The following is a 17720-nucleotide window of genomic DNA, read 5'->3' on the forward strand; positions in this document are numbered from 1 at the left end:
CCCATGTTTGTGCTCACAATCTAACTGGTCTAGCTGATGTCACTGTGGGTTAGGTCTCAAGGCATCTGTAACTGGTAACTCACTCAATACAACTTGATACAGCCATGGCAACACTGCTGCACTGCTGCTTCTGAGCATGATTCTCATTTACACCCACTGCCATTAACATCCTTTAACAGTGCTGAAGGGACTGAATGCTACCCAACAGAACCATTTCTGACACACACACACCATGTCCAGCTCCCAAGATGTGCATAGACCCCTGCTTCTCTCAAGCATCCATATGTTCAAAATCAAGTTTAGACAAGCCTTGTTAACTACCAAAGTGCCACTTTCTCCGTATTTCCTCAAGGAAAAAAAGTACAATTGCACCTACAGGCCATCTGTGTAGAAACAACACATAATGGCAAAAAATAAACAAGGACAAAACACAACCACAAAGGACATTACAGGAAAAGAATGAGGGAATAAAGACCCTAAATATACACATAAATATTACCTGCCAATCTCAGTAAGGAAGTTCTAATCCCCATCATACTCAAATTCACTTCCACAGAAGAGTACAAAAAATAGATGTGCAAATCTATTACAGATTTACATGCGTTTTACATGTGACACATTAACTAAAAGTAAAGTAAATAAAATACAAGTGCACTAATTTAATTTCTTGAAAACACAAAAGTATGTGGGTAGACAGATGCTTACAGTAATGACCTTTTAAAGTTACACTAGTAAAAGCATCAAGAAAGAACAATACATGAAGTATACTGGAATACTGTTCAGCTTTCATCATTTACACACAGCCACAGTGTGAATCAATGCAATTTGCTGTTTCAGTGAAGTGGCTATTCCAATACACAGGCTATTAAAAAGAATTTGTTACTAGCTCAGTAACTGTGTTTTATGCATATACTTATTATGAACTAACCAATATTCCACACATGATGCAACTCAGTAATGCAGTAACTACTAATGTGCTCTGCTGAAGAACAGGACAGGAAACAGTGATTGCCTATACCTGGGAACACACCACAGAAAGGGCACAGATGGGACAGCTGCACCTTCTTCAACAAAACCTAAGTCTGAGATGCAGACAACAGCATGCATTCCCACTGTACTACAGAAAAACAAGTGGCTTCTAAAAGACTGTCAGATAAATTTTAAAAAGCCCAATAAGCAAGGAGGAAACTTGCCTGTTATGCAATCTCAGTTCATATTGAAAGTTCATTTATCTGCATTACAGAGCACATAAGGTATAAAAAATTACACTGACATGACTGGCTCATGAGGCATAGTTAAAACTGTATGCTTTAAACATGTGATTTCTGTCTCTTCTCCATTCTGCTAGGAAAACTCAACATTCACAATTCCAGAAACACACATTTGAAAAGAACTTACATGCTGGGTTCAGTACTATCACTTATCAAGTGTTGTAGTTTTCTATTTGATTTCCTATGGAAATGAAGATTATGAAATCACGTTGTTCACTTACTATTTTTGTACTGGTTAAAAAAGCAGAAACAAAAACCTACATTCATGAAAATGAGTATCTGCACAGTAAAATCCAAATGACACTTCTCCAAAGAAAAGGCAAGCAGGATTCAGCTGCTTTATGCATTTTTGGGAGCAACCTGCTAAGCAATCAGCACCCAGAGTTAAGGTGTCATGTGAGAATGCTGCAGTTACTGCAGAGGGGGAAGGAAGGGAAGAGATAGTAAGAGGTAAATACCATTTGAATCTACAGGATTTCAATCTAATAATGGTAGAACAACACTCTTACAAAGCACTTCAAAGAACTTGCGTACATACAACATCATATTCAGTATACACTACAAAACTCACATCTCCTTACTTAAAACCAAACACAGTTCTCTTCATTGCCAGATCATTTAAGAATTTCCCTGCTACTTACAAAATCACTCATAAATTCTGAATACTTACGGGTAGAAAAAAAACTGGTCATCAGAAATCCAGGTTCATTTAGATATTCACTGCTTCAATCACAGTGATGCCCGTTCCTGTATCAGTCTGCAGGACTTGACCAACACACTGCACTCACTCAACCAAGAAAACCATTAAGCTTTTCTAAGCATCAGCTTAGCCAAGCCCAGTTCCCTGCCCTCGCTGTTGCATGACATCAGGCAGCACTTTCCCTGAATCTGTGATATCCTAAGAAGACAGGAAAGCATGACCCCCAATCAGCAGCTGGTGGAGCTCACACACAGGGAGCAAAGACACAACTTCTGCTTCATACCGTGGCTATTTAAGCAATCACCAGCACCAGATATCCATGTCACTTTTGCAATACAGAACAGAAGCCCACCTGTCTTTCTTGTTCCACCACACAAGTAGAAAAAGTAAACGTGCTGCCTCTTCAATCACTGAACTTCCCAATCCATGTGGAAACTTGTTTTCGTTCAAACTCAAACGCAAAGGCCAGAACTGAACCACTTGACTGTGAATTTCTTTCTGTCCTTTATCTTCAGCAGACGACTGGGGCAGGATTACCCAAATCACCCCCAAGCACATCACCAGAGTCACCTCCCAGAGGTGGCTGCTTGCGAGGCGCACCAGGCTCAGCACGAGGTCTGAGCACAGCACAAAGGAATACACAACACTGCAACCACAGACCCACAGAGTGGGAGAAGTGATGGAAGAACAAAAACCAGAAGCAAAGCTGTTGACGAAGAAGAAAATGAGGGAACAGTTTCATTGAGCAGGTTGAAAGGAAAAAAAAAAATAAGTACATCAGATGATAACTGAACTCCAGATCTGTGGTTGTTTTGTTTCTATCTGCAATTTTTGCCCTGTAACCTCCCCCAGACTTCCTTTAATCTGACTGGCTAACATATCAAGTAATACTTTTACACATTTTCATCTGATTTGCCAATTATTTTTGAATTTATCATAACTACATATTTACTATACATTCAGACTTACACATGGCTCATGCTTATCTCAGCAACCCCAAACCAACCAGCTAGATCACATGCAGAGTGCAAACAGGCAAGTCAACATGTGCACTGAGTTCAAAGAAGAGTTTTGACACTACAAAACTGAACCTGGAAACTGAAAAGCTCCTCTAATAGTCAACATCATTCACAAATGCAGAAGCTACTATGGGATTTAGAAGGCTCTTTGATGTGCTTCTTACACTGAACATCGCCAACTCCTTTTAAGTTCATTGTACTACTTTTTAGAGACATGTATCAGCATGTGTTTCTTCACTGATATAATCTGTGAATTTTGTAGTTCATGTATTCCACCTATTATTTCCCCAAACAAAATATAAATGTTTACACTGAACTCATGAATAACGATTGAGTTATAAATAAAAAAGTTTCAGTATATCATAAACTAAAACTTTCACATGACAGTAATGCAAAACATTACAAGAGTAAGGCAAATGATTCCTAGGGTAACTACGGCAGTTCTGTAACTGAAAGAGCACACGTGAATCTCTGACATAAGCATGGCTTAATTGCCAATCATCACCTGGTAGGAAATGACCTCTGATCCGAGTGCTGGGAAGACGGAAGGAAGGTTCCTTCCAGCTACCACTTCAACAACAACAACAAAGAAGGGAACTTGAGACCAATCCTCAACATTCTGCCTTTTTAGGCAGCCCCATGGATGTACTCTGGCAAAACTGAAGCACGAGTCAGTAAGCAAGACTCACAATGAAACGTTACCAGTAAACACAGAAAATACAGTCTACCAAATTATGACTCTTAACAGGGCAAGAGATTTTTGCAATACATGCAAAGGCTCAAAACATTTCCAGTATCTCCAATCATACCCAATTCCTCTGTCACTAATCACCAATTGCTGGGAAATGGTCCTAAAATAGTTACCAAAGTGAGATCTGCAGTGAAGTATTTTCATATACAAATAATAGCAGAAAAAAAACAGTTACAGGTTTGTCTAGCTCATTTTTTTTTTAACTGCTGCAAACTGCAGTCAGGCTAACAAACAGAAGAACATAGCACTGCATTGTTTTATATACAAAGCCATAACCTAAACAAGGCTCAGCATCACTGTGTAGAATATCAGTGGATGCCTCAAGCCTCCATCAGAAAACTTTCACCTTTGTTAGCACATGGGAACTGAACCAGTAGCAGAAATCCAAAACAATTTTAAGAAAAATTAATACAATTATTAAGAAAAATTAATACCACTTTCAATTATAAAGTCCTACTACACTTTACTATGCAATTAATTCCTTAAAATATATATATATTTTAAAAATGCTTCTTGTTGATATTAAAAGGGAGGTAGAAAAGTACAGAAAACAGAAGGAAAACTATGAACTAGTAGCATGCAGTACAGCTCTTCATAGGAAAACAAAGATGATGCTGCATACCAGAATGCTTCTGCATCTTCAACACATTCCCTTAAACAACTGATGTTAACATGACCCCACTGACTCACAAGGCAGATTCATCATTTCAGCTGCCATCAAATCATTAAGAATATAAGCCATGTTTACAGCAAACAAGACATTTACATATTCCATACGCAACAAAGAGGCGGCATGCAGAGTGCTATCTGAAAATGATTCAATACAAAGATTGGTAATTGCTACTCAAGGACATCTAGCAAAACAAAAAATTAATGCAAGTGGAAGTCCAATGTACACCGGACAGAATACTCAAAAAAAATCTGCATTTGGACACTGTCACTTTAAGACATGAACATACAGCCACACTGCCATACATCTCCAAATTTTACACAGAAACAAAACAGCAGTAAAGTCTTCTCACCAATCTTCATAACTGAATTAAACCAACACAAAACTACTGTCCTAGCTTGTACCAGTACTGCTGAGAGCACTCTAGCTCCACACTTGCTCTAACACAGAAACATCTACTGCCTGTGACTCTGTTTTTCACATAGTTTCTCACTTTTTTGTTTGCCTTTTTTATTCTAACAGAACTATGTGTAAAATCTGGTTGTCTGGACCTGCTTCTTTAATTTAACTCCCACTTGAGCTAGAGAACGAACTGTGTAGGAACAGTCTATGCAGCACTGTCACCCCTAAGCTCCTGGCCACATACTACAGTGCCTTTAACAACTATAATTTAAAAATGACTTTAGTAAAGCCCTTTATAATAGTTTAAGTGACCACTGCCAAATCTTCTCTGCCTTTTGCCTTCAGGCAACTTCATGCTGACTCGCTGTTATTTCAGAAGAACGAGCATCCATGTTGCACACTTCTACTTCTCTCTTATAGCACGATCTATCACACTTATCCTTTTGATAACAATATAGCATGTTTTGCTCTCGTTGCTAGTCAAACTCATTGGAATGGGTAGATATTCTGAATTCTACTTCAGTAGAAACTACTGTGTAAGTGAAGGATTCTCTGTATATCTTTTCAAACTTCCCATCCACTTACATGAAGGGATGTAATTTTCCCAAATGTCCAAGATGTAACCAAAACAAAGTCAAGAGAAGTGAAAGCTGTTTCTGTCTCCTAAAACTCTCACTTGTTTCACCCATTTACACTTGCTTATATATTTATTATCAATAAAAAAAGCTTTGTGAACTTACAGAGTCATTGTACTGAAATGTTTCTCAAGGCCCAAACCTTGCATGTCAGCTGACATCTCCGTTCATTTCAAAGTTCAAGTCTCATAAGACATCACAAGCAGAGCCCTAAAACAGGATTCCTGTAATCTCTTTCAACAATTTAATCTCAATCACTTAAAAAACAGCAGCATTTGCATAAAGGTTTCAAAGTACTCTATTAATATATTGGTATCTTCTAACAATGATCCGGATGCAATTCATCAGCACACACACTAACCATGGAAATTATCATCCCTCTTTTTTTGTTTTTTTTTTTTGTCAAGAAGCTCAAAATTATTTGAAGATTCTTATCGTAGTGCATCAGGGAGATCATTCTGATCAACAAAATATTAATACATAATTTATTCCAAAAGCCACTTATTTTTGGCCAATTTCTATTCTACAGTAAACCTTCACTCTAATCCTTCTGCAAAACAACCACATACAGAGTCCATAAGAACACAAAACTAACAAGCTTTTTTCCACCCTGGTTTGCAGAGCTGATGGACTGACAGCAACATACATTAAAAGCTTATCATTCCTTGACCACAAGTTTTAATACTGCCTCTTTGTTCAGTCTCTACCTTTGTTCCCTGAGAAACTGAAATAAACTGTATTTCATCTCAGCCTTAGCCCCAGGTCTCAGATCCTGAAACGAGCATTTGAAAGTATTTAATCTCTTGCCTAATAACTGACTCAAAGCTAGCACAGAATTAACACCTAAAATCAGGGCTCAGAATTGCAGCTTTGTGGTGTTTTTTCTTCTTCCCTCACAAACGAAAGAAGAAAATGGACAATTACAGAACCCACCACAACATGTCTGAAGATGATAACTCATTAGGTTTGTATCAGAGCCTGAATTAGATGGAGGCACAGCTGAGATTTTAGGTCCTTTTTCAGCTTCCATTTCAGATTCTCCAAACCTCTGTGGAGAGATTTCTAATTTTGTCTCTCTTGGGTCAAGGAGATGGTTCTTGTAGCTTTGCATGCCATAACTTAAAGAAGAAAGAAAGTGCACCACTGGCTACAAACAAGGGATTCTGTTGTTTTAATCACTGAAGGTACATCTAAGATCAGGATTCATTCCATGCAATCAAAAATGGTTTGCTAATAAAAGCTAATTAAGCTTTAAAACATCATATGGTCAATAAATGCTGTCCAAAGAAAATAAAAGCTTTTATTCAAGCAGAATATCTTTATTTGCTTATTGAGCCCCTTCCAGTTCTGGGTTCAGCCTGGACCAACATACTGAAGGCAGTGTTGTTCTGGAATTCTAATCCAATCCAACCACACTTAATGTGAAGGTCACCAGATTTTGAGACTCCCTATTTAGTCAACTTCTAATTTCTGAACTGAATGAAAGCATGTGTAAGAATTAAACCCTCTGACAGATTTTTTAAAAAAAAGAAAGAAAAAAAACACAAGCTTTGTCACAAAACAATCAGTAATATCTCTATAAATAAACAAAATAACACCAAAACAGAAAGTCTATCAATTCCCAGCTGCCACTTGGTTCTCAGTGTGGTTAGAAGATAAAAGCAGTTCTCCAGCTGCCCCTCATCACACGCACCTCTTTAACCCTAACATTTAAGAGCAGGTCACTAACCCACCTCTGCACGAAGTCTGACATGCCCCAAGTGCCGGTTATTCCTGGACTGAAACACGACCACAGTTTCGCTTAATTAGAGATGTTACAAAACGCATCCCGCCCGCTGGCCCCATCCCCCTCCCCCCCCCCCCCCAAACCACCACCACCATTGCAGGAGGGACTTGTTACACATCGCGATGAGCAAGTCACATTCGGCGCCCGGGGACAGAGCGCGGATCCAGCCATAAAAAGGGCACGAAACGCAAACGGGCATCCTCCCCGCCCTTCTGGGGCGCTGAGCCAGGCCCGGGGCGGCGGGGGGGAGCCTCGCAGCGGCACACGGAGGGGGTCCAGGGGAGGCTGCGGAGCCCGCCGAGCGGTCCTCCTCCGGGGGCCGTGCCGGGGGAGGGGCAGGCCGGGGAGCAGCACCCAGGGACGGCGGAGAACGGCGGTTTGGGGCTGGCAGGGCCGAGGGGAGCTCGCTGCTTTCCCTCGGCCGGGCGCCCGACCCCGGGGCCGCACGCGAGGGACGAGAGCGGCGGGGCGAGGGGCACGCGGAGCCTCCGCGTTATCCCCACCCCCCCTCCGGGTGCTCCCGGCTCGGCTCGGGCGTCGGAGCCCTCCCTGGCCGCCCGCGGGGCCTCGCTCCGGGGAGAGGGGCCTGGGGAGCGGGGTTCCTCGGCCTTCCGAGCCCGGGGACGAAGGAGGGCCGGGCTCACTCACCTCGGCGGGCGGCAGGCGCCGCCGGGTCTGCATGGCGAGGGGGATCCCCCGGGGCCGCGCTCCTCCAGCCGCCGCCGCTCGCTCCCGGGCGGGCCCCGCTGTCCCCGCGAGCGCTGGAGAGACCGGCGCCCGCCCTCACCGCCCGCCAGCCGGGCTCCGCTCGCTGGCTCCGCGGCCGAGGCCGCCGCAGCTCCCGGCAGGCAGCGCCCCCTGGCCGGGCCCAGAGGCAGCGCACGGCACTGCGGCACCTGACGCACCCCCGCCCCGCCACCTCCGGATCGCACGCCCATACGCGCGCCCAAGCTGGAGCGACGCGGCTCCCGGGAGCCGCCCGCAAATGGCAGCGTGTGGGAGCCGCGCGCGTCGCATCGGGCGCTCCGTGCTTCACGCCTCCGAATGGCAGCCGGGGACGCCCTACGCTGTGCGGACGCGGCGGTACCGGCACGCCCGGGGGGTGCGCGGAGCCACCCACTGAAAGGCAGCTCCAGAGAGAAAAAAAAACACACTGGCTCCTCACAAAAGCGGACTCAGAAGTGCTCTCGGACTCCGTCAGCAAAACCGTCTCTCCAACGCTTCGCCCGTGTGTGCGCGTTGCGCACCGGGCTGAGGAGGGGGCGGACAACCGCCGGCTCCCGCGCACGGCTCCGGTTTGAACCGCCGGCCGGAGCCCGAGGGCCCGGCTCACGGGCCTCGCTCACCGCCTCAGCCGCGTGCCGCCGCGCCCCGCCCGCGCTCACGGCCAACGCCTCAGGAGCGCTGAGGGAGCTGTCGGCGGGTTGGGCTCCGCCTGCTTCCTACGCTGCCGTGAGCCCCAGGGAGCGAATCGGGGGCTACTCGCCCATCCCGCTGGAAATCAAAAGGAAGCACTTAGTGTTTATTCATTGATTCTGGTAGAACGATGCGCTTTTCAGGGAGAAAACACAAGATGCTCCGCACTGAGTGAATCATCAATCTGTGGACAAAGAGCTGAGGAGATAAAAAACGCTGATCGTGTCTGGTAGCAGCACATTAAATAGAAGTGGAATTTGCTTTCTCCTGTAAAGCATTCCAGGTCAACCCCAACGTGCCGTCTGTGGCAATTAGTGGTGTCACGCTTGTAAAGCACTGATGAGTTCTGATCCAGCACAGTGCACAGTCACTGCCCTCAGAACAGCCCTCATACAACAGCTCACACAGCTAAATACACGGCCTGCCTGACAGAAAGAAAGTACACCATCAGCAATCTGACACTTCATGCCCTCCAGCCAAGTGCACGCCTGTGGTTCCCCAACTACCTACGTCTCATAGTTATATTGCTACCAGAATTTTGTTCTGTTTTATACAGCTGTGCTGCCAGATACCTGGAATGAAAGTATCCTTCTCATCTCCACAATGTGATCCCTCTGCTAGGGAAGAATTTGGGCATGAGTAATGATAAACACTGTGTGCAAACAATAATTTTGGTCCCAAGTCCCAGCAATGCCATAAGGCATGGACCATTTACTTGGCACATTCAGTACAACTATGGAAAAAAAAAAACGTCAGCTCTTTATAGTGCATCAGCTTCATGTCAGTGAGCATCTAGTGCATTGGGACAAGAAAAATATGCCTAATAATGCCCTAGATGGTAGCACGGACATTTGGCATTGATTTAACCACCTCTCTCCCTAAGTCTTTCACCGTCTTTGCCCAGCTGCTTGTGAGAAGGTACCAAGGAAGAGGACAGCCTGAGTATGTGGAGAGTCCAGCTCACACAAAGGTGGGGAATCACAGAGTCACAGAATGGCCCAGGCTGAAAGGGACCTCAAGGATCACAAATCTCCAACTCCCTGCCACAGAACTGCAAAGAGGATGAGGAGACCATGGTTAGAAAGGTGAGGGGAAGCCATGGGGTGCCATAGTTGAGGGGGGCAGCTGAAAGTTGCAGGGTCAATACAAAGATAGGGATTTGTAGCAGCGTACATGCATTGAGAGCTGGGAGTTATGGGCAACTGATACAGCAATAGTTATAGAGAATTAAGGAGAATGTTTAAACTACCTGGCAAAACTTGCAGAAACTTGTGGGAAAAGGAAGCTTGGCAATGGTCTGAGTCTGTTACTGGATGGAAACAGTAGAAATGTGAACAATAACACAGGAAGGTGGAAGAGCTCAGTATTTCTGGTCTGCATTTGGGGAAGAGCCAGGTGATACACAAATACAGTATGATGATGATGAGATACATTCCATTGCAACAGGCTCTGAGGGGGATGCTAAACAGAAGCTAATAGCTGGGTATCAGCAGGTCTAGGCAACTTGTGTCCAAACGTTTTAAAAGCACTGGCACAGAGTATCTCTAGACAATTAACGTCAATTTTCAACAAATCTTGGAATGCTGTTCCAGAAGACTGGATGAAATATTGCACCAACATTTCAAGAGGGTAAACAAGGTGACCAGAGTAATTATGGCTTGCCAGACCGACAAGAATTCTGGGCAACATAATGGGACATGGGCTGCATTACATGATTAGAAAAGAATTAAAGCATGGAAACAAAATTAATGCAAATTAATGTGGAAAACAAATCTTGCCAAAATAATTTGATTTTTAATGGCATTACAAGTTTGGTTGATCAAGGTAAGTATGTCTGTGAAATACTTGTTAGCTTAAAACACTTTAATTAAGAAACCAGAATGGTACGGACTCATTACAGCACATACTAAACTCTTTAAATTCTGTCTAACTGGCAGTTACGAATTAGGGAAATAAGAAGGCATCATCAAAGAACATGTTTCTGTGTCACATAGTGATTGGTTCTATGGTATTATATCTTTAGTAATGGCTTCAAGGAGAACATAAAACCATCACCAAGTCTGTGAGTGATGTAAACAATAAGGATCAACAACAAGAAGTCAGAACGTAGAGTATCTGAGACAGCGTGATAGCAAGTAATATGCATTTCTGTACAGCCAGATGTAAATACGTGCACCAAAGAGTACAGGTCATGATTACAGGATGGGAGAACTTACGCTATAACAAGTTAATGCTCAAAAACCTCAAGAGACATCACAAATAATCAGAAGCAGATGAGCAGGTGGTATGGTGCTGTGGCCAGCAGGATAATATAATCCTTAGTTATATAAACAGAAGAATATAGAATTATGTCTTCATTTTTATTTGGCACAACTCCAACTGCTCCTGAAATCTGATATTCAGATTTCCTCACAGAAGCTGGAAAAGAGGAGGTCCAGAGAAGAACAGCAGGAATGATTCAGACAGAAAGTCAAAACATTAAATCTGTTTCCATGTCTATAAGAAAGTGAAGGGCTGACTCAATCAATCACATGTTTTAAGTACTTCCAGAATTCAGTGACTATACTTAAGGCAGTTTCGTTCACCTTGCCAGTGAGGTCTTTTACCAAGTGAATTAATTATTGAGACACTTCAGGGAGGAACAAGTTAGGTGAGGTGCTTGTCAGAGACAACTACAAGATCCTAGCTGTGGATTGTTGTTGCTTGTCTATGCAGAAGTGGATTTCCTTGGGCACTAAGAAGCAACTTGTCATCCCCTTCAGCATCATCTGACACAGATCATGTGTCTCTGAGCACATGATGGGAGCAGCCATCTGGATGCTAATGTTTACATGAGCTGAAGGAATGAGTGTAGTTGTTCACAGAAGGCAAATCCTTTGAAGTGTATTACATACAAAGATAACACTTCTTACTTGAGAAGTCTGACATACATTGCTGGAAGCTGGGAACTCCTTACAAATTACACTATATGATTATCCTGCTACTAATTTCTTATTTGGCATCTGCTTCTGTCTGTTCTCACAGGCAGGCTACTGATCTATCTCATGGCAAGCAGAGGAAGATCAGTTTCGATTTAAACCAACCCTGGCCCAGCCTTGATCTGTGAACAGTAGAATGGGAGTTTTGGTGGGAGCACAGAATGGATATTTAGTGGTAAAGTGGCATAGGTGCAGAACAGAGCCAGTGGAGAGAAGAGGAACATATGATACTGAAAAGTCGAAGACAGAATTGAATAGGGGATTGGAGATGAGGCTCTGAACATCTCCAGAATCTCACGTTGATCAAAATAATTTTAAGTTTCCTGACTGCTCTTGTATCATTAAACAATTAGGAAACTCACAGCAGAATGCTCATCACTTTCCTAGTGTGGTTCCTGATCACATGCAGCCTCCTGTTGATATTTGTGATCTCAAGTGGGAAGGGCCGGTGCTGTGAGCCTGAGTCAAAATGCCTTGGATGACCATCGCCTTTGTTCACAGTTCCATGGAACAAAATATAGGCTTTTTCCACATAGTTGCTAGTAACTGTTTGCATACCACAATCCTACAAAAAACAATATTTAACTATTCATTACTACCACCTCTGCCGATGGACTGCTTAATGATCTCTTATTACAGTTTCTACTGTAAAAACCAACTCTGATTACACCCTTCCAAAAACAGAGACCTGCCGTGAGGATTACAATGCAATGATTTTGCCCTCTAGTGGCTGAATGACTTAGTCCAGCTCCTGTGGTGACTGTCTTCATACGTCTTCACAACATCACTAGCCTTGAATATTTGATTTTTTTTTTTAATTTATTTTATGCAGGCTTCATCCATTACACTCAAGTACAACCTGCATCAGAACAATCTGAATAAATAGAAAAGCTTATCCAGACAACTTCAGGAAGGTATATTAAGGTTAACTCACTGTTCAATGAGTCATACAATAAAGCCACTAATACCTGGGCACTTAATTAACATATAATGCATTTTCTGCCAGATGTGATTTAATCTCTAGCAAAGAAAAAGACCTGCTAGGTCACCAACTCCATGCATGGGTCAGTTTAGAGTCTTTCTATGATAATACATATTCTTGTTTTGTCCAGTTTAAATTCTAAACATCATATATTCTTAGGAATAATAAAGATGGTATTTTAAACTTTTCCAGCAGTACACTCCCATAGGTTACGCATTCAAAGTCTGGTTTACTAGCTATACTGGCTACCTTTTGAAATATCCATCAATTTTCTCTCCATATTCCAGACACTGGCCCAGAAGCTTTAAGAGATTATGTGTCTGTACCTGTTTTAAATTTCTTTTAAGCAAGGCCTTTGGACCTTAGATTTTTTCATTTTCTCTCCCTCCGGTTGCCCACTTTAGTTTGGTAGACCAAGCTTCTTATGGAAACAATACTTATTCAAATTGCTTGTCTAGAGTTCAAAAGATTAACTTCATCTTCCTAAAATGCTGCAAAATGTTCATTTTTCATTTGAAGATCTAAAAGCACATTACAAACAGTTGAAACTCGTAAACAACCTGCTCCACATCATTCAAAAACACATTTAAGGGTTTGAACTAGAATCACAGAATTCTTGAGTTTACTTCATATCCCGTGTATCTCAGCTATGGTAGAATTTAGTTTCCTCAATTGTATAAAGTCTTCCATCTTTCAAAGACGATGGAGTTCCAGGAATAATACTGAAGCTGTGCCAGAGGATGGTGGCAAGTTGGAGAATTGTGACTCTCATTGTTTGGATAGAGGTCGTAATTCATGCCAAGCTGGTCTAAAAATTCTGCATGAAGTGTGATATATTGTTGGAGGAGGAGGGACTGGTTTATCTCACAGCTTCAGGAAGGAATTTTCTGAGCCTGTTCTAAAAAGCCATGTACCCTTTTCCATACAGGCAACCAACATATCTGTGCTTCATGGCCAGTGGGAATAACAGTGGCAAAACAGCAGGTGATTTTTTATCTTAGTCTCCAAAACAGGACCAGATGCGAGTCTGCAAGGGAGCTTACAAGATGTTAAAGTAGATCTACATAAATAACATTCCCAGGCATTTGTGTGGGCTTCAGTGAATGTGCTCCGGACTTGGTGTGTTGTTAAGGCAAGGCTTACTCAGTATGCTGGCTGAGGACAACATGCATCAGACACTTCAGAACGGAATTCCACCAGCAAAGCAGCAACACAGAGGGTGTTTTGTGGAGGATTTTCGAATGACTGTTTCTCTGAACAGAGACTCACTCCCTCAAATGTCAACGTTTCAGATGCAAGGAAAATTCTAAGGACAACTCAGTTTTAGAGAAAATGCTTCAATTTTAGTTGTAAGTACAAAATAAAAATATTTCAAAGTGAAAAATCATACCAACATAAGTATGATTAAATAATCCAATATTAAGAATGTTGAAGTGACACCTTTTGGCACATGTGTTTTCTTGTTTCTTCCAATGTAATATCAACCAAAAGGTTGTCAGATTTTTTTTACAAATTTTGTGTATGAAATAAATCAATTAATCGCTGCACTGATCTAATATAAATGGACACATACATTCTGTGCAGAAAAAAAGATCTAATCCTTTGAAATCCTGTTATAATCTGTGTAATATCTTGTAGCAGTGAGTACCATGCACCAATTATAGTCTGAAAGTACTTTCTTTAATCAACTGTACATGTTCTGCCAGGCAGTTTAACTTACAGCCCTTTGTTCTCCCACAGGAGCAATCAATTTTATTTTCTCCATATAATCCTCTATTCTGTTTACTACCAGTGTGTTCCTTCTGTCACATTTTTGTTTCTGCAAAAACATTGACAATTTCAATTTTTCTTCAAATCACAGGTTTCTCTGTGTCTTTATATAGTGTCATTTTCAGCATCTAGATGCTTAATTTTATCCTTATTGCAAAGCTATCGGCTATGGCCGGAGCTGAGCAGGCTGTGTCACCTACTTGGAGAAGTACTTTGACAGCATCAGTGTTATTGCTTTCTATTTTGGGGAGAATAACAGTTATACAACAAGCAGAGCTCTCTGCCTGCAACCAGCTCAACTGAAAAGTCTGGTTTTCTTCTTGGATGGTCAAACCTGAAGATAATGCATCCTACTGTGGGCAGTTATGATCAGCCTTACCTTGATTTTGTCAAAAGCACTCAACGTACAGGAAATTTACCTTGAACATAAAATATTTTTACTACATCTGTGAAAAAGAGGGAAGAGAGAGACAGGCCTTGGTAGGAGAAGGGAACACACAGAAGGAATAAATCCAGTGGGTCCTGGGGCATGAGAAGGCATAGGATTGAGGGACAGAAGTTGTGAGGACACACATCTTGCATGAAGTTTATAGCCTCTAGTTGAAGTAGGAAATATATTTTAGAAATTGTCTTCAAGTGTAGAGTTCTCAATGTGTCTCCATACATGTAGTTACTCATTTCATTTATCAGTTTTGTTGTTTGACCTTTTGCTTGAAGGATGGAAGTATAAATCTTAATCTAGAAAATGAATGTATTTTTCTGTCAGTGCCTATGTGCAGAGTTTAAACAGATACGTATATATGAATTTTTTCTTCAAATCTTTCTGGATTGAAATGAAAAGATGGGTTTTCTTCAGAAAGGAAAAGAAGTGAAACTTACTTGAAAGGAAATGGAAGATGTAGTTGGCTCATTGTTATCTGAAGCATTTCTCTTCTTTGTTGTGCTGGGCATAAATGAATGGCTGCTATACGTACATACATGACACTCAAGCTCTGGTTCATGATTTCTTATTATTAAATCTTGGAAGGTGTGATAACATCAAATTCCAACAGAAGGGGTTTTATTCAGGAAGGAATCTTCCTTCAAAAGGCAGACACTACTTTTGCAACTCTCCCTTGGATTATTTGTTGCTTGCTTGCTTATCTTTTCCACACTACTCCACCTTATTGTCAGATTAATGAAGGAGAATGCAGCAGGCATTAATAGCCACCATCTTTGATGCTTCTTTCTTTAAGCTAAGTCTTCTAAGGAAGTCTGCTTACACAGCTTGCCACAGGTGCATCAAACAATTTAGATGTATGTTGTTCAGTTTCAGCTGCACTTTTTCAAAAAGGCAACTGGTGACTGCTGTAGGAGAAAGTCAGAAACGACTGCCCCTGCTGAGTGCACAGCAGATACCTTACATCCCTTCAGCAGCAGGTGGCTTGTCAGTCAGCAGCATGCAAGTCTGGACTCCTTTGGATGGATATTCTCCTCTATCAGAACTGCCACAGCGAATAATGGTGCCTACATCTCAGAGGAAATGGAGGGCAGGTAGTGAAGGAGATGGCTAAAAGCATGGGCTCCTCCTGCCTTCATTAGTTCTTTGAGGAACGAAACTGTTCACATGCACAAAAATTTGTGTAAGTACACCCCCAAGTATTCGAGGCATTAACAAAAATCCCAAGCATCTTGTTCATTCCAATTGCTTCTCCACCCACATTCTTCATTCAATTAAAGGATATCCTACATGCGCTTTTGTTTCTCTTATTCCCTAAAGATCATTTCATCACACACACCAAGCAAAGATCTTCAGCATATTCATAGCAACATCCCAGACAGAGCATTCAGCATTATGATGTTCCTGGCACAAGGGATGTTATTAAAGGATTTTAGAGATGAATAGACTGCAGATTTCCCCAGGGCAAGACATCAGAAAACGGACATCAAAAGAACATGGCTCAAAATGCAGTGGGCATTACCAGCTTCTGGCAAATCCCACTGATTTCTGAACAGTAACGCTGTCAGGCTGCATTAGAGACACGTCCCTCCTGGAATATCTCTGTAAAGCTATGTTTGCTTATCCATAAAAGCATTTCAATTTCAATACTCAACCCTCTAGTTCATGTCAGCATAATCTTCACTAGTAGAAAACATATCGGGCCAAGTCCAGATACAACCTTACTCAAATCTTCCAGTGCAAACATGACACAGACTCTATAGCCACCTAAATTGCATTTGTTTTCTCCAGCCATCATTCACAAACACAAACAGACCACTACAAGCCATGCAGATCTACGAACACGTGAATATTTCTTACAGGAAATGGAGTTTGTCACATATTACACATCATCTTCACAGATCCTAACAGGATGATGCTCAGTGACAGGAATTTTTCTTTTAAATCTCTATTTCCCTTCTTCACCAAAAACTCACTGGGATTTATTTATTATCTTACAGCTATTTTGAACCACCAGTAACAACTCTTAAGTAGGCAGTGAGGAAGGAGAGGCACGTATACTGACATGATGTCACCTCCTGACTTATGCTAGGACATAAAAATAGTTTGAAAAGTAGCATGACCAAAATTACAGTATCATTTAATTACAACCTACTTTCATAACAGGCTGTCAGTTAATTAACAGTATCAAAATGCTGAATCGCCTCCAGCTTCTACGTGCTTTGCAAATGACATGGAAGTTATCTTTTTAAATAGCAACAGCTTAAATGAAACTGTAAAATTCATAGTGAAAATGCTCTGAAAAATGAAGCAGCACCTGAACTGATACAAAATTCCCCACACCAAAAATTCACTAGGAAAGACAGTTAAAATCCATTTGATTTGTTCTCTGAAGCTCATATTCACACAGTGATGTTCTTGTACTAAAAACTATTTTTCTGAAACTGGTATCATTTTTAAAAAGTTATTTAAAAAGATCCTTAAGTGACAATGGTCTGTGCAGCTCACACATGGCCTGGCTCCAGCACTGGCACCTTCCTCCAGCCTGCTGAGTGCAGGCAAGCATTAAGCTGTTGCATGTAGGCCTACCTCCATTTCATACTGCTTTCTACTCCTGGGTGTCTGCTTCCCTCCTCCTCTAAACAGCAAACTCCTAGCACTAAATTCCTTGTTATCTTTATTGGACAGACTTTTAAATTATTTTATGTAAGTTTTGCATAAATTGTAGCAAAGCAGAAGAATGCAGGGGTAAATGGACTGGATAGACAACTCATGCTGAACTAGCCAGCAAAAGATAAGAACGCTGCCCAAACACAGAATTAGGCTGTCTTTTCAAGGCTAAGAAAAGGAAAAATATCTTGAAACTAAAACAGTGCAGCCTTTCTCTTACATTCTCACGTT

General features: G+C 41.9%; 1 protein-coding gene across 6 annotated transcripts in view; it reads right to left on the bottom strand.

Annotated features, from left to right (window-relative positions):
• ZFYVE9 (zinc finger FYVE-type containing 9) overlaps nt 1–8040 on the bottom strand; it is a 55487-nt gene extending 47447 nt beyond the window's left edge. For 3 of the 6 annotated variants that reach the window (XM_052665725.1, XM_052665720.1, XM_052665726.1), the window contains exon 1: nt 7883–8003. The gene's annotated coding sequence lies outside the window, so the exon portion shown is untranslated. Of the gene's footprint in view, nt 1–1018; nt 1113–7181; nt 7201–7882 lie in introns of those variants that run through there. The other 3 variants (XM_052665724.1, XM_052665723.1, XM_052665721.1) reach the window with 3 other exon arrangements.
• Between the last annotated feature and the right edge of the window lie 9680 nt (nt 8041–17720).

The sequence above is a fragment of the Tympanuchus pallidicinctus genome, unplaced genomic scaffold (assembly GCF_026119805.1).
Source record: "Tympanuchus pallidicinctus isolate F22 unplaced genomic scaffold, pur_lepc_1.0 scaffold7, whole genome shotgun sequence".
NCBI lineage: Eukaryota > Metazoa > Chordata > Aves > Galliformes > Phasianidae > Tympanuchus > Tympanuchus pallidicinctus.